At 39.5% G+C, this 24,146-nt stretch overlaps 1 pseudogene; it reads left to right on the forward strand.

Annotated features, from left to right (window-relative positions):
* The first annotated feature begins 20,244 nt into the window (after positions 1-20,244).
* Positions 20,245-20,765, forward strand: LOC114508902 (annotated as a pseudogene).
* Positions 20,766-24,146: the final 3,381 nt, after the last annotated feature.

A 24,146-nucleotide genomic window follows, 5' to 3' on the forward strand; every position in this document is an offset into this window, starting at 1 on the left:
CAATTGGATCTGGCCTAGAGCCATTCATCCTAAATAATGGAGGAAGAGAAGCATAAGGCAACTCAATATAGACTTGGCACAGACTTTCTGGTTTCTAATTTTGCACAATCTTCTGTGTTCCCTTCTCCCAGAAAGTCATATTCTAAGTTTTTATGGTTCAATGCTCTGCACCTGTGATGGTCCCTTCTCCTCACCCACCCCTAGCTGCTGTTAACATCTCCAGGTTCCCATTATATTCTTCTCTGAAAGTCTCATACATAGATACATACACAATCATTCACCATATATTAACTCATTCACTGATACACACAAGCTCACATGCACACAGACATACACAGTCACATATAGTCATTCATATGCACATGGTCACTCACACACACTCCCAAGCATGAATGCATGCACATACACACACACTAGCTCAGCACAACCCACCTCTTAGCTTTGAACACCTATATAAGCACATGGTCATCTTTCCCTTCCCGTGAACATCCAAGCTTCACTCCTAAGCAGGAGGAAAATCTTACATTATGATGGAAGCTACTAAACCTTTTGGGATCTACAATACAATAATAACATTCACATCCAAGACCCACTCCCCAAGGTCACCCAGCATCCTGAACTTTTCCAGTGCCAGCAGTACATGACTCTAGCTCATTCTTTTCTCATAATCAAGGTTATCAGAAAGAGTAAAATTTGTGTAGGGTTAAGCCTGAATTTCTTTTATTTTTAATATCACAAAGTTCTATAATATAAGTGTTATAGTTTTAATTTGCATCTCTCTGATAGCTAGTGATACTGAGCATATTATCATGTATCTCTGGACCCTCTGTATGTCCTCCTTGGAGAAGTGTCTGTTCAAGTCCTTTGACCATTTTTTAATTGGGTTGCTTGTCTTCTTAAAGTGGTGTCATGTAAGTTCTTTATACATTTTGGAGATTTAACCCTTGTCTGAGGTATCATTGGCAAATATGTTTTCCCATACAGTTGGTTCTCTTTTCATTTTAATACTATTTTCTTTAGCCATGCAGAATCTTTTTATTTTGATGAGATCCCATTTGTTTATTCTTTCCTATATGTCCCTTTCACTAGGGGACATATCAGTGAAAATATTACTGCATGAAATGTCTGAAATTTTCCTACCTATGTTCTCCTCTAGGACTTTAAAAAGCTATGGCACATTTACACAATGGAATTCTATGCAGCAGAAAGAAAAAAGAATCTCCTACCATTTGTAACAGCATGGATGGAACTGGAAAGCATTATGCTAAGCGAAATAAGCCAGGCAGTGAAAGACAAATACCATAGGATCTCACTGTTAACAGGAACCTAATCAACAAAATGAACAAACAAAATATAACCAAAGACACTAAAATTGAGAGCAGGGCGATGGTGACCAGAGGGAGAGGAGAGGGAATTTTAGGAGAAAAGGGTGAAGGGTTTGCAGGTGTGATTATACAGGACACATGGACAATAACAAGGGGGGATCTTGGACGCAGGAGGGAGGTGAGGAGGGCTGGGTGGTTGGGCTGGGGTAGGGGGAAAAGGCAGAAAACTGTACTTGAACAGTTTTTAAAAATGTGAAAAAAATATATAAGTGGTATAGATTAAATTGTGTTTCCCCCAAAAGATATGTTGAAGTCTTAACCCCCAGTAAATGTGACCTTATTTGCATACAGGGTTTTTGAAGTTGTAATCAAGTTAACATGAGATTGTTAGAATGGAGCCTGATCCAACATGACTGATGCCCATATAAGAAGAGAAGAGATACAGAGATACACAGGGAGAATACCATGTGACAACAGAGGCAAGGATTGGAGTGATGCACTTACAAAGGAAGGAACAAGTGCTACTGGCTACCACCAGGAGCCAGGCAGCAGCAAGAAATGACTATCCAGTGTCAGACAGAGCATGGTTCTGCTGACACCTTGATTGGAGACCTCTAGACTTCAGAACTGCAAAAGAATAAATTTCTACATTTTAAGCCTCCCGGTTTGGGATACTTTGTTATGACAACCCTAGGGAACTAATACACTAAGTATTAAAATAAATTACTCCTAGTGGACCTCATGATAATGGAGAGAAACTGGCATGTTGTTAGCCAGCACAAGCACAGGGAGAGAGTATGAGAGTCAGGCTAGGTGAAAACTTGAAGCCTGGTTGTATTAATCCACCAGGACTGCTATAGCAGAATCTCATAGACTGGGTGGCTTATAAACAACATAAATTTATTGCTTATAGTTCTGGGGGCTGTGAAGTCCAAGAAAAAGGCACCAATTGATTCAGCATCTGGTGAAGATTTGCTTCCTAGTTCACAGATGGCCCTATGTACTCACATCGCAGAACGGGGACTTCTCTGAGGTCTTTTTTATAAGGGTTCTAGTCAAGTCTAGGGTTTTATGAGGGCTCCACTGTTATGTCCTAAGCACCTCCCAAAGGCCCACCTCCAAATATATTTGGATTTAACATAAATTTTAGGGGACACAAACATCCAGTCTATAGCACTGGGCACTCCTTTCAAACTAGACCCCCTTAAGTGTGCATCAAGCAACTACTTTAAAGACCATAAAACTCTCACTTTTTATCAAGCAACCACTTTAGAGACCACTCCAGCTCTTTTAAGACATTTAAGATACAGACATTATATATTGCTCATGAAAAGATAAATGCTTATGCCTGTGCACATTTGCATTATAGTAATGTAAGTCTTAGGTATTATGTTCTGTATGTTTCTGGGTAAGCACTGGGTAAAACTGTGTTCCTGGCCTACAGCACATTTCCTGCTTTCAATGTCAGCATGGCAATAGCTGCAATCAATGGTGCTCCTTGGGTGTGCTGGAGCTACCCCTTTATGTGAATTGGCAGGAAAGGATTGGAACAAAGATCAGAAAAAGACTCCTTGGGATGTTGGGAGTGAAGCCATGGACATAGAGCAGAAGAGCACTTTCCAGATAAGGATAATGTGTATTAAAAGAGAAGAAGTTGCCAAACAAGTTCTTATTTATTGTATCAACTTATTTCACATCTGTATTGATATCTAATCCTAAGAACACGTTTAGGCATGGGTGTCATGCCCATTTTAGGGATAATGAAACTGAAGTTCAGAGAGCATAAGTAATCTGCTCAAAGTCACACAGCTAGTAAGTAGAAGAGCTAGGGTTTGAATCTAGTTCTGTCTGCCTCCTAATTTTGACTTACAGTGAGAAACTCAAATATTAGACCATTTTTAGAAAAACTGTTCATATTTATCTGAATCAAGGAAAGAAACTAGGTTCTTTGGTTACCAGCTTGATATTATAAGTAGCCATATCTTTTTTATTGAATATCTTACTTTGATATTAAAAAGGCTAGACCATCATGCTGGGATTTAAGAGATTACCATGGCAATTTTCTCTCCTTCCTCCATAATAATAGGACTGCTGATTTTTAGCTGGAATATGGCCACATTCCTTGGTTTCCTTTCTAGTTAGATGTGGCCATGTATCTAATTGTTAACCCAATGGGAAATAAATGGAGCTGTCATGCAGTTTTAGTACATTTTCTCAAAGAAAGTTGAAGCATGCCCTTTTCCCATTCCTTCTCCATTCCATCTTTCTTTCTGCTACTTGAAAACTTGAATGGGATTGCTTGAACTCTTATGACCGTCTTGGACCCTGAGGACAAAGGTCTTACTCTAGAGATAACAGAAAAGTGTATTGAAGAATCCAAGTCTCTGAGGACTTTGTGAAGTAGTGGCCATTCATTCCTGGACTGCTCACATCCTACTTGTATACAAGAGAGACACTAATGCCTATTTTGTTTAAGCTACAATAATCGGGGTCTTTGTTACTTGTAATCAATGCTAATCCTAACTGATACAGGTTCATCAGAGCGACAAAGAATAGAATAGGGATTACCATGTTCCAACAGTTTCCCTTATCATGAAGAATTCTGTACTTTAAATTAAAAAAAAAAAAGGATGCCTCCTTCTCCATGTTCCCTGCCTGTATATCTTCAAAGATTGCTCTATACCCCCTTCCCCCAACCAAAAAAAATCTAAAGCCCTCAAGTCAAGTATTAGGTACTCAATTCCCTTCTATTGCCAATAAAGTCAACACAACAACACAATTTGTTTAAGTTTTAAAGTTCTCTCCATTCCCTTCTTTTTCTCAGTCATTGCTACTTTTACTTGCATATGTTCTATAATCTGGTTTGTCAAATTTGTATCTCTCTGCTCTTTCAAAACCCTCATTATACTCTCTGCATGTTGAGAGAGTATATAATGCAAGTCTCTGCTACATATTTTTACTTGCTCCCATTCTTAATGATGCAAGTCTGAAGGATTAGAAGAACAGACCCTAGGGCAAAAGGAAAATGAAATGAAATGCCCTGAGCAGCTCACCGGGAAGGCTTGTCTAACTCTTTACCTGGAATGTCGCTGCATTAGAGCTTTGCTGTCTCTCATTATCGATAAGAATATAAATTCACTGACCAGGAACTCTTTCTTCATCTTCTATAGGCTGCCAACACTTCATGAATATTTAATAGGTAACTAAATATTCACAACAAGAGGAGAGAAACCCAAAGTTTAAAACTCTAATCTTCATTTGTGATATTTTATAATTCCTTTAAAAACTATTCTTTAATGCATTTGACTAGGAGCTGAAGAAGCTTATTACTTCAGCAGGGAGTAGCCCAGAGGGGCTATCAGAGGGATTTGGGGGCAGGGGCGGGTAGTAGAGGAGACATTACACACTTGGGAGCCACCATTCCTATCACCCTGCACTCACTCGTGATCCACTCTCTACTCCACTCTCTACTATGGGACAAACTCCACACAAACTCCACTCTGAAGCAGTTGTTTGACCTACCTGGCTCTGTGAGTCTCAAGGTAGTGAGGTTGGTGGTGCACACAACACAGGGAGGGCAAAAAGGAGTGGAGGAATTCTTCAGATTATTCCCCAGGGGGCACTTCCTAAAGGATGGGCTCTAGAACTCCAGAGAGATTTGGAATTTATAATGCCGATTCTTCAAGATATGGCAGGCAAAGTAGGCACTTCCTAGAGTGTAATATTTCTTAGTTTGGTTTAGTCAGTTCTCCACAGCCACCTACCTTGCAGCGATGACCAGCAATGTCTGTTCCCTGAGGGCTGCAGTGGCCTGTCACCAACCCCACCCTCTTTCCTCATCAAGAAGCAGTAGAGTGAAGAGAGCCTGTAGGCTGCCCTGCTCCCTGGTACTACCTCCAATGCACCCAATAAAAGATGGACTGTTGGGTCCATAACCCTATCAAACACATTTCCTCTGTGCCTTCAAGGCTTTTCAGAAGATAAGCCCAGTAAACTTTCAATCAAATCAGCCAGCGAGCTATCAGGATTTGATTGAGAGAAATACTGGGCTGGAAGTAAACCAACTGTTACTGACAAAAAAATTAAATGAGAAAACTGATGGAAATAGAGGAGTACTGAAGCAAAATGAAAAAACAATAATCAAATAATAGTAATAGCTAATATTTAATGAGCATTTGCTAGGTCAGACATTGTATATACTTTATATATTTTGGATAACAATCCTTTATCAAGTGTCTTTTGCAAATACTCTCTCCCAGTTTGTGACTTGTCTTCTCATTCGCTTGGCAGTATCTTTCTCAGAACAGAAGCTTTTTATTTTAATGAAGGTGAATTTATCAACTCTTTCTTTAGTGGATTATGCCTTTGATGTTACATCTAAAATTCTATTGTTATATCCAAGGTCATCTAGGCTTTTTCTTATCTTATCTTCTCAAAGTCTTAGAGTTGTGTGTTTTATACTTAGGTCTATGATCCTTTCTGTGTTCACTTTTACGAAGTGTGTTAGGCCTGTGTCTAGACTTCTTGGGTGGTAGGAGGAATGCATATATGGATATCCAGTTGTTCCAGCACCATTTGTTTAAAAGACTATCTTTTACTCCACTGTATTGCCTTTGTTTCTTTTCAACAATCAGTTGACTATATTTATGTTGGTCTACTTATGTATTGGTTATCTATGCCATTCCACTGATCTATTTGTCTATTCTTTTACTAATACCACACTGCCTTGATTCCTGTAGCTTTATAGTGAGTCTTAAAATCGAGTACTGCCAGTCTTCCAACTTTGCTCTTCTCGTGCAATAATGTGTTGTCTTTTCTTTGGCTTTTGCCTCTCTAATGTAAACATTAGAATCAGTTTGTCTATATCCACAAAATATAGACAAACTGATAGACAATCTTGCTGGGATTTTTTATTGGCCATTAAACATATAAATGAAGTTGAGAAGAATTGACATCTTAGCAATATGAGTCTTCCTGCCCATGAACATGGAATAACTTGCCATTTAACTGTTCTATTATTTCTTTCATCATAGTTTGGTAGTTTTCCTTATATTGATCTTATACATAATTTATTAAATTTACACCTAAGTATTTCATTTTGGGGTTTATAATGTAAATGGCATTGTGTTTTTAATTTCAAATTCACTTTTTCATGGCTGGTATCTAGGAAGGTAATTGACATTACTTCTAGGAGGATTTTTGTCAATTCTTTCAGGTTTCCTACATAGACAATCACATCCTCTGCAAACCAAAGCAATTTCATATCTTCTTTACCATCCATATTCCTTTTATTTCCTTTTTCTTGTCTTATGGTATTAGCTAAAACTTTCAGTGTGATGCCTAAAAAACAATGTCGAGAGGGGACATTCTTGCCTTGTTCCTGTTGTTAGTGGGAAACATTATGCTATGTGCTTTACATAGATATCTCAGAAAATACTTGTAAATACCCTTTGAGATAAGAACTACTATAATTCTTATTTTTTTTCATACAAAGATACTGAAATCTAGAGAGGTCATGCCCAAGGTTACATAGCTTGTAAGTGGTTAGAGATGAGATTTGCACTCTCATATTCTACCTCCAGTGTCTGACTTCTTAGCCACTTTTTCAGGCAGTAAGATACCCTGACAAAAACTGTAAAGATCCCAAAATGCTCAGACTTTTCAGCAAATACACAGATCCACAGAGGTATGAAAATGAGTACATACTGCAAAAGTAACTTAATTGATTATAACATTTAGAATATATCTGAATTATACATTAATAGATAAAACTCAGTGGAATAATCTAGTGAATTTACCATATTCTTCTTGATTATAATTAATTTAATTTAGTCATGTACATGCTCCTAGGCTTGATAACATTAGCAATCACACAACGTGAGTTAATGTGATACTACCCTGGATTTCTGAAGTTCCTATTCTAAATGCAATGGGCATTTTGGAAGTTCAAATATAGATAGTGGCATCTATGAAATTGTTTAACAATAAAAATAAATCTGATGGGACTATGAATATTGTCATCACAGGCAACATACTAGGCTTGTGTGTTCAGAAATAACTCAGTTATTATAGTAGGTGGGAGAAGAAACAAATCACTTCTCATCCACTATGCCCAGAAACTATTTGTAAATGAGATTAGTTTTTAGGGAGGGCCTTTTTTAAGCAGGAAAAGTAGCACTTCTCCTTTCTGTGTAAACTTCCCACTAAATGAGATTCAGCTGAGTTTTGGCTCAAAGATGAAGGTTTGGGAAATAAACTATTGCAGAGTTTCTGAAAGTACATAGTTCATGGCACAGAGTAGGCCCTTGATAAATAATTACTAAATGACTGGATGAACAAATAAATGAAAGAACAACGCTGAGTGGATTTTGAGGGAGGATGGGTTACCTTCCATTGTCCTTATATCTACATCCTACATGTAGGTATGGTGATTTGTTTATGTAATAGATTCCAGAATGAAGGTTTGAGCTGTGTACTTCCTACATACTCAACTGTTCCTCTGAGCTTGGGTAGAGAGCAGGGTGAGGAGTGGTTTATTTGCATAAGGACCCAGACAGCTCATTAGAGAATCAGTGACTGAATGCAGTGAGGCCCAGAGATCTCTCAGCTGTTAGGATTAAGTCTGCCCTAGCACTCCAGTCCTCCAATCAGATTCACCCTTATTGAGGGATTATAGGTGTTCATTTCCTGTGGCTGCTATAACCGATTACTACAAACCCAGTGGCTTAAAGCAACACCATGTATTCTCTTATAGTGCTGGAGTCCAGAAGTCCAAAGTCACTATCACTGGGCTGGAATCAGTGTATCAGCAGGGCCATGCCTCCTCCAGAACAAACTGAGGAGGCTCTCAGAACAAACTGACAGTAACCAGAGGGGAAGTGGGAAGGGATAATGGGGGGGAGGGGAAAGAGGTTTTCAGGAACATCTGTAAAGGACACATGGACAAAACCAAAGTGGGGTAAAAAAAAAAAAAAACATACCTTGCCTCTTCCAGCTCTTGGAGGCTGCAGCATTCCTTGGTTTGTGACCAGTCCACTACAATCCCCAGAGCCAGTATCTTCAAATCCTTCTTCGCTCTGACTTCATATTGCCTCCCCTCTATGTCTAGCAAATTTCCCTTTGCCTGTTCTTGTAAGGATACATGTGGCTACATTTAAAGCCAACTGTAATACCCCAGGATAATCCCCCCATCTCAAGATCCTTAACTTAGTCATACCTGCAAAGATGTTGCCATATACTTTTATATTCACAGGTTCCAGAGATAGAGTCTCTTTACAGACCATTATTTAGCCTACTACAAGGACATTAGCCTGACCAAGGGACCTATGAGGGAACAATCTCTTGGCTAGGTCTCCAGAAATGTTATGCTATCATTTTAGGGAGGGGGAGTTCTACTAAACAATGGCTCAATTTAGTGTTACATGTAAATCTGCTATTTAAATGCAACATATTAGGGTTGCTAATATATTTAAGGAACTATAGATTGCTCATCATTCAGCTACTTTGCATCATTTAGTCATTCCCAAGATGATTTGTTTTTATTCCTGAAGCATAATTGCAATTTAATTAATGCTATAAAAATGAATGTGAGCATATTAATGCAGAGTTAAGTTACAAAATGTTAAATTTAGTATATATTTTGTGAGGTGTGGCTCATGCATGACTTCTGTTCCTATCATCTTGTGCTGCATAGCTGGTAACTGTAAGTTCAACATGAAAATGGTTTTTGAACATCAGCAGACATTTCACTGAGCTTGGGGATGAATCCATCACTGAATTCTGTGATGATTTATATTCTTAGTCTGTTGAGCTCGGGGGAGGGGGAAGTAATGGCTATGCCATCACTTACGTAGGGGTCCAATGTTGGCCCAGCTTGCCATGGCACAAGAGACTTGAACTACATCCAGAATTTTTCTGGTCTAACTCCAGAGAGGAATGCTGAGCCATCTCATTTGCTTAAGGAACAGGTATAATCCTGACATTAGGAGGGGCCTGCTGAGAGTTCAGAGTTTAGCTATAGCCCTGGTTAATGCCAAGCACAGAAGTCTGGTGGCAGGGGGGCAGGGTGGCAGACAGGGAGGCAAAGGATGTTACCGAAAGTATCAGTTCAAACCCTCGTTCTAACAACCACCCTCATGTCCATGAGGCTCTGTTGCTTTTCCCTCTCATCCCATATCAGCATGTGGTGCCTGGCACATTCTTTTCTAATGACCTGGAAAGGGAATCTCCATTGTAAGAGTGGCCTTGTGTATAGTTACTAAAGCTCCTCACAGTGAAAAAGCCTACCTGAGTTCCTCCTCCTCAGTGTCTAAAAGGCTCAGATGCCTTGCAAAGCAAAACGGATCTTCAACAGCTGCACTCAAGGTTACCAACAACAGCAATGCCCTCTCCCCATCTGCCCCTGCCAACGACACAAAAGTACATATTCTCTTTCTCAAGTACCTGCGAGGCCTCCAGTCAATGGCTGCCAGAAATGGAAAATCAATTTCAGATTTATATCTGCTGGGCAGTAAGTATATTCCTTAGAAATAATGAGTTATGAGGTCATCAAGGGCTTGTTCTTTTTCCTGCTTGTAGAGACAATTTAATTTTAGAAGAAAAAGTGACTAATGAACAGGACATTCTAATTTCAGTGATGTGCTTTTCCCATTTTAATGTTAGCTGAACCACAAAAATGTTCATTTTTCTCTCTTCATTATTCCTCAGGGCTCAGGGAGAACAGTGTCGCCAAAGAGGGGAAAAAACAAGGAAACTGCTGCTCCCTCCACCCCACTTCCAAAAAAACAAAATAGGACACAGCTCTGGCCTCAGCCAGCCTGTGTTCCCACTGTTCTGGGTGGAGCCATTCCACTTACCAGCAGGGTCCCGACAGAGCAACATTTTCCATATTTAGATAGTAGTAGGACATAAGGAAGACAATGTCGTTCAGAACCCAGGACATTCAATGAGGTAGAAAGAAGCTGGATATGCAAGAACAAGAAGTTCCCTTCACAAGCCTTCCAACAAGCAAACTCACAACCCACCACCCCAAGTCCCTGGGTACAATCTCTTGTATGCTTATCAGCTATGATTCTGATACTGTGAAAACCCCGTGGACAAGCATCTTCTCCTTTAATCTTTGCAACAGCTCTTTGACACAACACAATTACCAAATTATAGAATTAGGATTAGGACCCAGCTAACAAAGTCTGCATTCTTAAACCCTGTGCTCTAGTCCAGTGGTTCTCTAACTTAAGCATACATCAGAATCACCTGGAACATTTGTCAAACTGGAACGTTGAGCCCTACCCTAGGATTTCTGACTCAGTAGGTCAAAGGCTCACATGTCAAGAACCACTAATGCCTCTCTCTGATCATCAACAATCATATTCTACAAAGAAAAAACTTCAAATACAGAACACCCTTCTATGACTTCTGCTCCCTTCTCCACTTCCTAAAAGAGAATCTGACAATAATGGCTAGAGTACCCAAGGCCAGGTAGAGAACTAGGAAAAGGTACTGAGTTAGAGATACCCATTTCTCTTGTAACAACTTCTCAATTCGAATGAAACTCTCTATAGTGGCCCAGGGCATCCATGACACACATCCTTAAGACTATGATTATCTCTTTAAAGTGAATGCTTCTTCCACAAGGGCAGGAGTTGATCTTATGGGGGTGACTATTTTATCCACCATCCTAGCCCTTGGATTAGTTCTCATAACTTAGAATACTTTGTACTTTCTATGTCTCTTGAGCTATACTGGTCCTACCATTCCGACACTTCAGTGAACTTAGCCATTGATGCACCCAAACAGCTTCAGTGTCAGTACTATGCTCTCTTTAATTTTTCCTTTCTCTTTGACGGCATGTCCCCCTCTGTCTATATTCTCTCTCTCCCTGTCTTACATTATTGCTCACAATTTTTTCATGGATTAGTTAACTGATGGTGATTCAATAGTGAATCTGATGCAGCACAACAAAATGAAATCTCTCAAAAAGAGACAGCCAAGGACCCTGATTGCACTGGGCCAGGATCTGACACGACTCTTTTCCCCTACTTCTCTTCTCCCAACCACAGCCATATCCTGGACCCAAGACAGCTACTCTTTTCCTCTCTCCCCTTCACTTGGAACAGAATGGAGTACAATTACACAAATCTTCCCAATGATGGAGCCACCTCTGTAACTTCCTGAACCTCTATAAACAAGGTCTATCATACCTCCTTAGTCCTCATGGAGCTATTGTGAGAATGTTGGCATGATCAAAGCCTACTTTACTTGCAGACTAAGGTTAGTTTTTTAATGTTTTAATACCAAAAAGTCATATCAATAAGGAAAATAAAACTTCAAGTTCCATCTGTCTGCACTGAAAGATTCATAGGAAGTTATTTCCTCACTAAATATTTATAAAATATACAGGCTTTGCAAAGAGAATCTAACATTTGCAAATACCTACAATATACTTAGAATACAGAGGTTCCAGCTGCGCTATTCAGTTTAGTCATCATAACAACTGAGAGCTTGGCTTCATTATCCCCATTTCATAGGCAAGAAAGTTGAGGCTAAGAGGTTATATAATTTGATCAAGATCAAATTGTGTCAAGGCTGGAACCCAGACTTGTCTCTCCTCTATATTCTATGCTTTCTTGGAAAAGGCTACATTAAATAAAGATGGCAAAGTGGAGACCAAAGATAAGCAACCTAAAAAAGGAAAATCAAGTTCATACAAAGAAAAATACCAAAAGCATTTATATGGATTATACAACCAGGACATTTCCAATTCCGACACCAATTCCAATACGTGTTTTTTTCTTCAACATAACACCAAGCAATTACTTCAGTTCTCGGTGGACACTGACCAGATGTCCCACAAATGTAACTCAGTTCTGATACTATCTCCCTAGAGGTAGCATTGGATTCCACAGGTTAAGGTCTCAGTCCAATAAGACTTCACTCCCTTCCCCTACTTCAGTTGCCAACTGCACGTTGAGGTTGTTACCTTTGCTCAGCAAATCAGTTTATTTGTTAGATTGCCAGTTTATTATAAAAGATACACATCTACAGCCAGATGAAGATACATAGGGCAAAGGCAGGAACTTTTGTCCCCATAGAGTTTGGGCCCTGAGAGGTGGATGTGTTTTGATTCACCAACCAGGAAGCTCTCCAGAAGCCCTTTGAGTTTTTATAGAGCCTTCATTACATAGGCATACCTGGATAAATCACTAGCCATTAGTGATTGAACTCAATCTCCAGCCCCTCTCTTCACCTCAGAAGTCAGAGAGTGGGGCTCAAAGTTTCAACCCTCTGATCAAGGCTGGTTCTCTTGGCAAACAACCCCCATCCTTAGGTTACCTGGGGCTTTCCAAACATTTCCTCATTAACATAAAAGTCACCTTGATCAATTGATGGCCTCACTTAGGAAGGAAATTCCAAGGTTTTTCTTCAAGGTACCTGCAAGAATCCTGGTGAATTGAATTGCCTTCCCTTCCTTACTTTTTTCTGACTTATTACTGAGGTGTGAGCCAGCAAGATGCTGCCACAACGCCCAGGCCATAAAGGGTTGGCTGGGAAGACACACCTGCTAATCCTTTTTTTATAGATGGGAGGACAAGATGCTAGTCAGGATTTATATCACATCTGAAAATGCCCCAAATGCAGATCCTGTCTTTGGGGTAACTAGTGTGGGCCAGTTTTCAGATACAGATTCCTCACAGACCCTAACTTGTGCAGCTGTTTTTATGGACTATAGTATAGTAATTGAGGTTAATTGCCACCGAAAAGACACACACATAGTATGATTTTTTTACATCCATTTAGTGAGATGGTTCCAGCATAGAGATATTTTCCCAGAGGCACTGTGGTGATTTGCTCTCTCAGTTTATGTGCTCCTTACATTTATGGGTTATGCACAAGCTAATGGGGCTAATTGTTATTGCTCCAGTGGAAACCCCTTTAACATTTCCCCTACCACTCGCCTAAATGTCAAGCCCATTGTCTTCCGGTGCTTTGGTTTTTCCACATTTTTGTAGTCTTCATCTTTTAACTGCAGTTTGAAAGAGAAAAAAATTACCACGACTGGAGGCTGGCAGGCTTGACTGTTGCTCTCTGCTCAAGAGAGATTTATTTTTCGACTCACATAATAAAATGATTTAAGAAAAAGAATCCTCAGCATTCAGGCTCTGCCTTCTAGCTTCAAAGACTTTTACAAGCTGCAATTCATTAAACTCAATAATCATTTGAGGCCAGTGAGCCGACCTCTGCAAGGAGAGGGGCCAAGCCCTCCTACCCCACCCTCTTTCTCTTTGTGTTCCCAACCACAGAGAGCAGGAGGAGTGGAATAATGGTGCTCCCACCAGGCGGCCGCCCATGGCCCTCAGCCCAGGCCTGCTTTTCTTCTCTTCCTTGCCAGGGCTCCATGCTCCACTTAGCCATTGGGTACAGGCTCTTCTCTCCTTGGGGCTGCATTTGTCTGCCTTGCACAAAATAGATGGTCTGCACACATTTTTCTTTCCTTTAGATAAATGAAGAATTTCCTAGCCATGGGGCCCAACCAAGTCTTACATTTGCCCATGGGACAGATTCTTCCTTGCTTGGCCACTTAAGGACAGGGAGCCAAGAGGTATTATACCCTGTTGTCACCAAGAGACAGAGCCAATGTGCCCCACAGCATGTAGGGAACATTGTCTCAACAGGTGTCCTTGCCATCCAAGCCAGCTGCAGTTACCCCTTGGCAATTCCCCATCCTCTACTGCCAAATGGTTGCCTCTCCAGACAGAGGGTGGCATGGCTAATTGTGGATCTTTGGTATTAGGGTCACTATGATAAGAGGTATATAGTCCACTGAGCTTCTGTGGACCATTCCACAGTTTGGAAGCCTCATTTCTTTTGTCTTCTGTTCTTTCATGTGGACCCTACCCAGATCTTTTCTTAGAAAGGGGAAAAAAATAATAAGGCACCCACAAGGCCCAACCAGGGCATATTACATTTCATAAGGCAATGCCACATTAATTCTTATTGTTCTTCTTTCTTTCCAGTTGCCTTGTTGCTCCTCAACTCTACCCACCCGTTTAAGAAAACACCAAGCATAGCATCCCTTTAATACATTACATGAGTAATTCTAGTATACAATGGCAGATTTGGTCTACTTTTCACAGTTGATCATTTCCTAGTGGTATTGCAAACATTCTTGAGTTGCATACACAGAACAACCTTAAACCAAAAACTTGTGCCAGGATCTTCTTGGGCCAGAGTTCATGGGGGTGAAAGATGAGTAACCAAACCCCAAACCAGGCCTGATTCCTTCTTTCCCTTTCTTACTGTCTCTCTCACTCCACCTCTGTACCTTTTCTTGAGTCAGCCCCAAGGCACGTGTTTTCTCCACTGCTCTTTTCTCTTGCCCAAAGATTTATATCCTGCCCCACATCTCAGGCCCAACAGCACTGCAGCAGCTCCTTGAAGGCTTTTCCCTCTGCCTGTGGCCCAAATAGATCTCTCTTTTCTGTGGGTGCTTAAAATGTTCATATACATTGAACCAAAATAAAGACAACAGTTTAAAAACAAAAAGCAACCAGAACTGACAGATAATCAAACTGTATGGAAGCCCAACAACCAAGGAGTTAAAGAAGACATATTCATCCAGACTGGTAGGAGGGGTAGAGACAGGCAGCGGAGCAGAGAAGACTCGTGGCAAGGCAGCAGCTGGCGGACCCAGTGAGGTGGCAGATTGTGGAGCAGGCAGTCCCACATTCACATGCAGATAAACCAGTAGGAACAACTGGGGAGAGAGAGATACCACGCAATTCAGGGCTCCAGCATGAGGAAATAAAGCCTCAAACCACCGATTGAAAATACCTGTGGGGGTTGAGGTGGCAGTGGGAGAAACTCCCAGTCTCACAGGAGAGTTTGTTGGAGAGACCCACAGGGTGTAGAATGTACATAAACCCATCCACCCGGGAATCAGCACCAGAATGGACCACTTTGCTTGTGGGTAGTGGGGCAAGTGACTGAAATTTAGCAGACAGCAGAGCAAGTGCCATTGTTCCTTCTCAGACCCCTGCCCCACATATAGTGTCACAATGCAGCAACATGGGTTACCTGGTCCTGGTGAACAATGAAGGCTCTGCCCCTTACTATGTAACAGGTGCACCAAGACAGAAAAAAAAAAATGGCCCAAAGGAAAGAACAGATCAAAGCTCCAGAAAAAATACAACTAAGCAATGAAGAGATAGCCAACCTATCAGATTCACAGTTCAAAACACTGGTAATCAAGATGCTCACAAAATTGGTTGAATTTGGTCACAAATTAGATGAAAAAATGAAGGCTATGCTAAGTGAAATAAAGGAAAATGTATAGGGAACCAACAGTGACAGGAATGAAACTGGGACTCAAATCAATGGTGTGGACCAGAATGAAGAAAGAAACATTCAACCAGAAAAGAATGAAGAAACAAGAATTCAAAAAAAATGAGGAGAGGCTTGGAACCTCCAGGACATCTTTAAACATTCCAACATCCAAATTATAGGGGTACCAAAAGGAGAAAAAGAGGAGCAACAAATTGAAAACTTATTTAAACAAATAATAAAGGAGAACTTCCCCAGTCTGGTGAAGGAAATAGACTTTCAGGAGGTCCAGGAAGCTCAGAGAGTCCCAAAAAAGTTGGATCCAAGGAGGAACACACCAAGGCACATCATCATTACATTACCCATTAAAAATAAGGAGAGAATCTTAGAATCAGAAAGAGAAAATGAGGCAGTTACCTACAAAGGAGTTCCCATAAGACTGTCAGCTGATTTCTCAAAAGAGACCTTATAGGCAAGAAGGGGCTGGAAAGAAGTATTCCAAGTCATGAAAGGCAAGGACCTACATCCAAGATTACTCTATCCAGCAAAGCTTTCATTTACAATGGAAGGGCAGAGAAACTGCTTCTCAGATAAGGTCAAGTTAAAGGAGTTCATCATCTCCAAGCCCTTATTATATGAAATGTTAAAGAGACTTATCTAAGAAAAAGAAGATAAAAATATGAACAGTAAAATGACAGCAAACTCACAGTTATTAAAAATCACACCTAAAACAAAAACAAAAGCAAACTAAGCAAACAACTAGAACAGGAAGAGAACCTCAGAAATGGAGATCACATAGAGGGTTATCAATAGGGGAGTGGGACGGGGAGAGAGGGGAAAAGGAACAGAGAAGAAGTAGCATAAATGGTAGGTAGAAAATGGACAGGAGGAGGTTAAGAATAGTATAGGAAATGTAGAAGTCAAAGAACTTATATGTATGACCCATGGACATGAACTAAAGGGGGGAATGTGCAGGGCAAAGGGGAAAAGAGGGGGGAAATGGGACAACTGTAATAGCATAATCAATAAAATATATTTTAAAAAACAGGGAGACTCCACTTATTTGTGATATGTATTTATAGATTTCATCAGTAAATAAATGAAAAAAATACCAAATCATACCAGTAAGCAAAAACATTCTATTAAAATAATGAAATAGAATTTTTGCTTCTCAACTTGGAAAAGATTAACAAAGACAGAATGCTACCCAATGTTAGACTGCAAGGGAAAAAATACATTTTACCTACTACTGGTACAAATATAATTTAGAACAATCTAATGGGGGAGAAATATGTCAGTGTGTGTAAAAAATGTAACATGCATATTCCACTTCTAGAAGTGTATTCTAAAGATATAATTATGAAAGTGAGCAAAGATGTGTTAAAATTAGAGACAACCTAAATGTCCAACAATAGTGGTTTGATTGACTAAATTATGCTACATGAAAGAGATGGAATAACATTCAGCTATTAAAATCATTTTGTAGAAAAGTACATAATGCTGAATGAAAAAGACAAAATATAATTCAATATGATTCTTCCTTGAGTTAAAAAATATATACACAGATAATATATTTTATATATACACATATATATGTATATATATATACCAGATATATTTATGCAAATGTCAATATATTAACAATGGTTTCCCCTATTTGGATGATTTTTGTTTTTCTATTGGTAATTTTTATGTTTTTTACCTTTTCTATAGTGATCATGGATGTTTTTATAATCAGGAAAAGAAAATCTACTATTTTAAGAAATGATTCAAGTCCTTGAATGAAAGTTACTAAACTTTATTTTTCCCCCAAAATTTCTGGTAATGAGCTTGGCTCACAAGCCAAAGTCAGATATATACTCAGGTTTTTTCTTCTCCTCTGTCCCTGCTCCGCTACCTCTCTTTTCATGACCTCCATCCCCAGAGTACTCCTCTGTACACTTTGTACATAAACAGCTCCTCCTTTGAGCCCTTTCCTAGGTTTCTGGAATAAGGAAAAGGCTGGGAAGCCACATTGAGCCTTGAGGTTCCATAGAAGCTCCAATCTGCTGCTCTAGACCCCTGTGGATAGTATGCCCTCCAGCACACTCTATTTCTTTCATGACTCTCCTGAGCTCCAGCCAGCCCTGACACAATGGAAATGTCACAGCTTCCACAGGAAGAAAGCCAGGCTGAGAGCCCAGTGTGGTCAAAACAAACTGTGCAAGCCACAGAGCAGAGGGCAGACTGTGGCAATTGCTGTCGCTATTCATGTGTCCAGGCTGACAACAGAGCCCCATAGAATGGCGGTGACTAACCAGAACATCTGAGGGGAGCCTGGGGTAATTTTTTCACAACTAGACAAGAGTCCTACTGCAATAATTGAGGTTAATTGTATAGAACAAAGCTAGGAAGACATCACCGCTCTTTCCCCATGCACATGGCCTGGACAGTCCTGGCTTCTCTGGACTTCACAAGGAAAGAGAGACAGGATATGGACAGTAGGTAGAATGGGTTCCAGTCTATACAGTGGTGCAATATTTAAAGTTTCAGTTAGCCCTAAGCCCCTCCCCAGATAGCTTCTATCCACTAAAATAATTCCTAGAAGCCTTAACACAATTAGTCCATATAAATAGACTACTTGCAGTCTTCTCCCTGATGGACCCATTAGAAACAGAATGGTGGGCAGGTACATTCTCAGAAGGAGTCACAAAGATGAAGGTGTTTCCTAAGGGAACAGATCTAGCAGGAGACCACAAGTGGTGAAGGGCCACAGCAGGGCTCTGCGGGGCCATCAGAAAGGACGGAAACATAGGAAGAGGAAGTGTCTAAAGCAGGGTGAGGAGATTCAGAGATGCAGTTTCGCTATTTTTTGTCCTGGGCCAGCCATGGGTTTGGGGTTTTTGCCTGTCTTCAGCATTGCCTTGGTGATGTGGTGTATGGGGACTTTTGTTTGAGTTGCATGTGAGCTCGGCTTAGGATAATGGTACTCAGCTGAAATCCACTGAATTCTTGTTCTGCACTGAGAGTAATAGTTGGCAAAACTTGGTTATTTGGAAAGAAATTTAATATAACATCCATATGGGTTTAACATTCTGAAGGGCCAATTCATTTCACATGTTTAGATCTGAAGATTTTGCCCAAGTGGTAAACATCCAAGTGTGCCTTGTATAAGGCCTTTCTGTCTCCTCTGCCATTCATCAAAACTTAACTGTCCAACATCCTAGGTCAACTGACAGCCACCTTCTTTAGGGAGTGGAGGATGAAGAGTGGTTGGCATGAGCAAGAAGCCAAGATTATTGAACATCACTAGGTTCCAGCAATGTATTGGCCCACACTCACTATAATGTGTTCCTGATTCAAGAGGTCATATTATTTTCACTTAACCTATTGAGATGAGGAAGTGACTGGGACTATAGTGTTTAGTGATGTGGAACTCTACCTACAGATACCAGAGGCCCCCAAATTAATTATAGGTCATGCCTATCCTCCAAAAAGTCTTAGGGATCCCAGACTGCTCCAAGCAAGCTACATGAAGAGCCAAGGCCACATTTTCTTAACATGATTATAGGAAAAGTCCTTTTATTCCATATAGTCAACTTTTGTTGCTTCAGTGAACTTCTCTTGGTCTATGAGAAGCTTAGGAAAGAGCATTCCTTTTGAGAAAGCAATTTCAATACTCATGTTTGCAGTGCATAATTCCTAAGTGAACATCTTAGAAATCTCAGGAAACATGTCAATGGACTTCAATAATGTCCAAATGTCTTTTCTGTCCCTTGCATGTTGCTCTAAATTATAAGTCATAAACCAGGTTTGCTATATTGTTGTCACTTTGACCAGTATTTACTGGTATGTTGTTAATGATATATCCATTTAAAAAAAGAATCATAGAGGTTGTTCTGTGTCAAGAACAATAATGGATCCCAAACATATTATAAATGGGAGAAAGGATGGAGAGAGTGAAAAGGAAGGAAAGCTAGAAGCCAAAGTCTCCTCCCATTACTCTCTTTTATTAAGGTGGCTTTGTTTTGCTTTAAAAAAAAAACAAGGAATGTTTTTTTTTTTCATGAATCATAGTCATTTAGAGACTTCTCCATTGAAAAATAAACAGAAGTTTTTACTACATTGCTCCAAGTTTACATTCTTTGATGAGTTTGGGCAAGCAGGAGAGAGAAATATTTTCCCTAACTGGCCACCTGGCTCAGCTCTCCCATTGCCTGGGCCCCTCTCTTGAGAGCTCCCTAACTTAATTCACCTTTGGTATTGGCTTTAGGTTTTCACTCACTATAGTGGGTCTTCTCTCTATAGGAATCACTCTAGTCCCACAAGCAGCCCTAGTTCTAGGTTCTCCTTCCATGCAAATCATTTGTTAAATCATCTCATCTCTCCCATCCTTGTTTGGAGGGACCTGCTTGTTGTTTTTAATCCAGCTCAATGTCTTATGTCTGGTTGTACTGATTCTCTTTAGACAATCAGGATTCCGTTATGATTAAAATCACTAGTAACCATTGTCATAAGGATAGATATAAAAATGCAACTGAATTGAAAGTAATGAATCATTATATTTATGGTCAATTGGCTTTTGACAATGTTGTGAAAGAAATTCAACAGAATCCCTTTTCATAAAGATGGTGCCCAAAGCAAAGAAGGAAGCCCCTGCCCCTCCCAAAGCCAAAGCCAAGGCAAAGGCTTTGAAGGCAAAGAAAGCAGTGCTGAAAGGCATCCACAGCCACAAAAAGAAGAAAATCCATACATCACCCACCTTCAGGAGGCCTAAGACACTGCAGCTCTGAAAGCAGCCTAAATATCCTCAGAAGAGCACCCCAGTAGAAACAAGCTTGACCACTGTGCCGTCATCAAGCTCCCTCTGACTGCTGAGTCAGCCATGAAGAAGATAGAAGACAATAATACATTTGTGTTCATTGTGAATGTCAAGGCCAACAAGCACCAGATCAAACAGGCTGTGAGGAAGCTGTATGATATTGATGTGGCCAAGGTCAACACCCTGATCAGGTCTGATGGGGAGATGAAGGCATATGTTTGACTGGCTCCAGACTATGATGCTTTGGATGTTGCCAATGAAATTGGGATCATTTAAACTGAATCCAGCTGGCTAATTCTAAATATAAAAATTTTATACTATAAAAAAAAGAAATTCAATGGCAAAAGAATAGGATTTTTTTTCAAATAATGCTGGGAAAATTGTATATCCACACACAAAAAGGTGAACTCAGACCTTACACTATACGTAAAAATTAACTTAAGATGGATCAGAGATCTAAACATAAAACCTAAAATACAATATGAAACATCTAGAAGAAGACAGGAGGAGCTTAATTTAAGATAAAACTTCCTAAACTTCCTATATACAACACCAAAACCATGATCTGTAAAAAAAAAAAGATAATTTAGACTTTGTCAAAATTAAAAACTTTTGTACTCCAAAAGACATCATTAAGAAATTAAAAAGATAAGCCACAAATTGGGAGAAAATATTTTTTCACATTACATATCTGATAAAGGACTAGTATCCAGGACATACAAAAAACTCTTAGAATTCGATAACAAAAAGATAAACACGTCAATTTTTAAACATGAGCCAAAGGTAGAAATAAACATTTTATCAAAGAAGATATATGAATGGCTAAGTTCAAAAAAGATGGTCTGTATCATCAGTCATTTGGGAAATGCAAATTAAAACTACAATGAGATATCATATCATACAACTATAATGGCTATAATCAAAAAGACAGATAATAGAAAGTGTTCAGGATGTGGGAAAACAGCAAATCTCACATAGTACTGATGGAAATGTAAAATGTGCAGATGTTTTGGAAAAAAGTTTGACAGTTTCTTAAAAGGTAAGCATAAATTTCCCATATGACCCAGCAATTCCAGACCTGTACATCTAACCAAGAGAAATGACAAATATGTCCACACTAACATTTGCACACAAATGTTCACAGTAAAATTATTCATTATAGCCTAAAAGTGAACATAACCCAAATGTCCATAAACTAGTGAAAAGATAAACAAAATATGTTATATACCTACAAGGGAATATTATCAGCAATAAAAAGGGATGAAATATTGACACATGCTATTGGGTTGACCAAAAAGTTTGTTTAGTGTTTTCTGTTCAATGGCTCTAGTAGTGCTTAGTTGTCTTTAACTTCATTCAAGATGATTTTTTTACATTGAATTGTGACAGCTGACATATCAGTGTGCATTTAAAAACTCATCAAAATTGGTGGATTTTTGTGCAGCCATTTTAATATTGAAGATGAAGGAAAATATGCAGCATTCTCAACATATTATGCTTCATTATTTCAAGAAAGGTAAAAATGCAACTGAAACACACAAAAAAGGTTTGTGCAGTGTATGGAGAAGATGTTGTGACTGAGCGAATGTGTCAAAAGTGGTTTGTGAAGTTTTGTGCTGAAGATTTCTCCCGGGATGATGCTTCACAGTCTGGTAAAACAGTTGAAGTTGACAGTGATCAAACTGAGACATTAACTGAGAACAATCAATGTTCTACCATGCAGGAGATAGCCAACATATGCAAAATATCCAAATCAATAAAGTTATGGGTGAAAATGAAAAATGTGTCTTTTAGCCAAAGGATGGTAGCATCAAGGGAGGGATGTAGGGGTGGGTGGGGTAGGGGGCAGTGGTGGGGGGAAACTGGAGACAACCATACTTGAACAACAATAGAAAGAGAGAGGGTGGGGGAGGGAGAGGGAGAAGAAGGAGAAAGAAAGAAAGAAAGAAAGAAAGAAAGAAAGAAAGAAAGAAAGAAAGAAAGAAAGAAGAAAGAAGAAAGAAAGGAAGGAAGGAAGGAAGGAAGGAAGGAAGGAAGGAAGGAAGGAAGGAAGGAAGGAAGGAAGGAAGGAAGGAAGGGAGAGAGAGAGAGAGAGAAAGAAAGAAGGAAAGAAAGTCATATTTTATGGAAAAATACTAAACAGACTTTTTTGGTCAACCCAATATAACATTAATAAAACTTCAAAAGCATTTTAAGTGAAAGAAGCCAAACACAGAAGACTATATATTGAATGATTCCATTGAAATGAAATGTCCTGAAAAGGCAAATCTACAGAAAAAGAAAGTAAATTAGTTGCCTGAGGCTGGAGGGTAGAACAGGAATTAAGTGTAAATTAGAGTGATGAAAATGTTCCAAAACAATTATTGTGATGTTACACAACTTGGTAAATCTACAAAAAAAAGTCACTGAATTGTACATTTAAAATGGATGAATTTCATAATATGTAAGCCACACCTTAATACATTTGTTAAAAATCAGTAGCAAACAAAGAACATGCAGTGATAAAAGATTGTAAAGTTAAACTTTCAACCTCAACTTCAAATGTTTCCTATTCTTTATTAACTCTTTAAAAAAAGGAGGATAGTTCTCAAACTGTGAAAAAAGAAAAATAATAATGGAGAATGTCTTTTCTGGAAGTTTAAAATGATCCAGAAAACACATAAGTTCAAATTAACCTAGCCATAATCAAAGGGAAAGCTTGATTTCTTCTACACATTTTCTTCGTAGAAGACATCTCATCTCAATAAAAATATAGCCCACCTCCATAAGAATTAGTCCAGAACCTCCTAGTCTGAAATCAGATAATGGGGTAATCACTCTTGACATTTTCCCCAAGAGCTTTTCAAACAGATGTAAAGAAGTGGAGGTAAAGCAAGGAAGGTTAGGAGGGACAAAGAAAACCAAGTAAACTAGAAAAGGAGACAAACATTTGAGATATGAAGGACCTCCACACAATCTTCAAAGTTGGAAAAATTTCACCAAGCCGGTGAACCAAATGTCCATAGCTGCCAACTCTCACCGCCAGCTTTCAGGAAGAAGAGCCACTGCTACTCCACTCCCTCAGCATCATGTGCTCCCTCACACTCTGTTCCTGAATAAATACAAGCAGACAGGTTATACCAGAGAACTCCAAGCAAAACCCAGGTGCCCCATGAAGTTGGTTAACTCAGGAAGCCCACCAAAGTGACTCAGTGCCTTACCCTCCAACAGCCAGGGAATATGCAGACTACTACCTATTATAGAAGCCCCCAATCCTGAGCGGAATGTAGACTGTCGTTTGCCTCCGGTGCCCAAACCCCGAGTCAGGTTATTTTTCACAGCATCCTGCGATCTCTTTAACACTCCTGTTCTTTTGTTTTCCTCTCAGCTAAGATAGCTGACCATGACACAGTCAAGATTCTTCTAAAGAAGTTGGAATTCTGAGGTTTCAGAGCATGTATTGTGCAAAACCAAAACCTATGGCTACTTCTCTCCAGGGTTAGCCCTGAAATAATAACTAAGGTATGTCTGTGTGTAACTTTTTGTCAACTTCTATGATAGGATTCTAATCAAGGCTATTTTCTATTGCATTCAATTAGAAGATGACTTCGAGCCAGGCAGGCTTTGTAGAGGAATGGTGTTGGGGAGATGACTGAGTCTGGTTCTCTTTTAAGAACTGGGATCTTTTCTTTGGTCAGCTAGAGAGTAGGGTGTGAGAAATG

This window comes from Phyllostomus discolor, chromosome 3 (genome assembly GCF_004126475.2).
Source record: "Phyllostomus discolor isolate MPI-MPIP mPhyDis1 chromosome 3, mPhyDis1.pri.v3, whole genome shotgun sequence".
Classification (NCBI taxonomy): Eukaryota; Metazoa; Chordata; class Mammalia; order Chiroptera; family Phyllostomidae; genus Phyllostomus; species Phyllostomus discolor.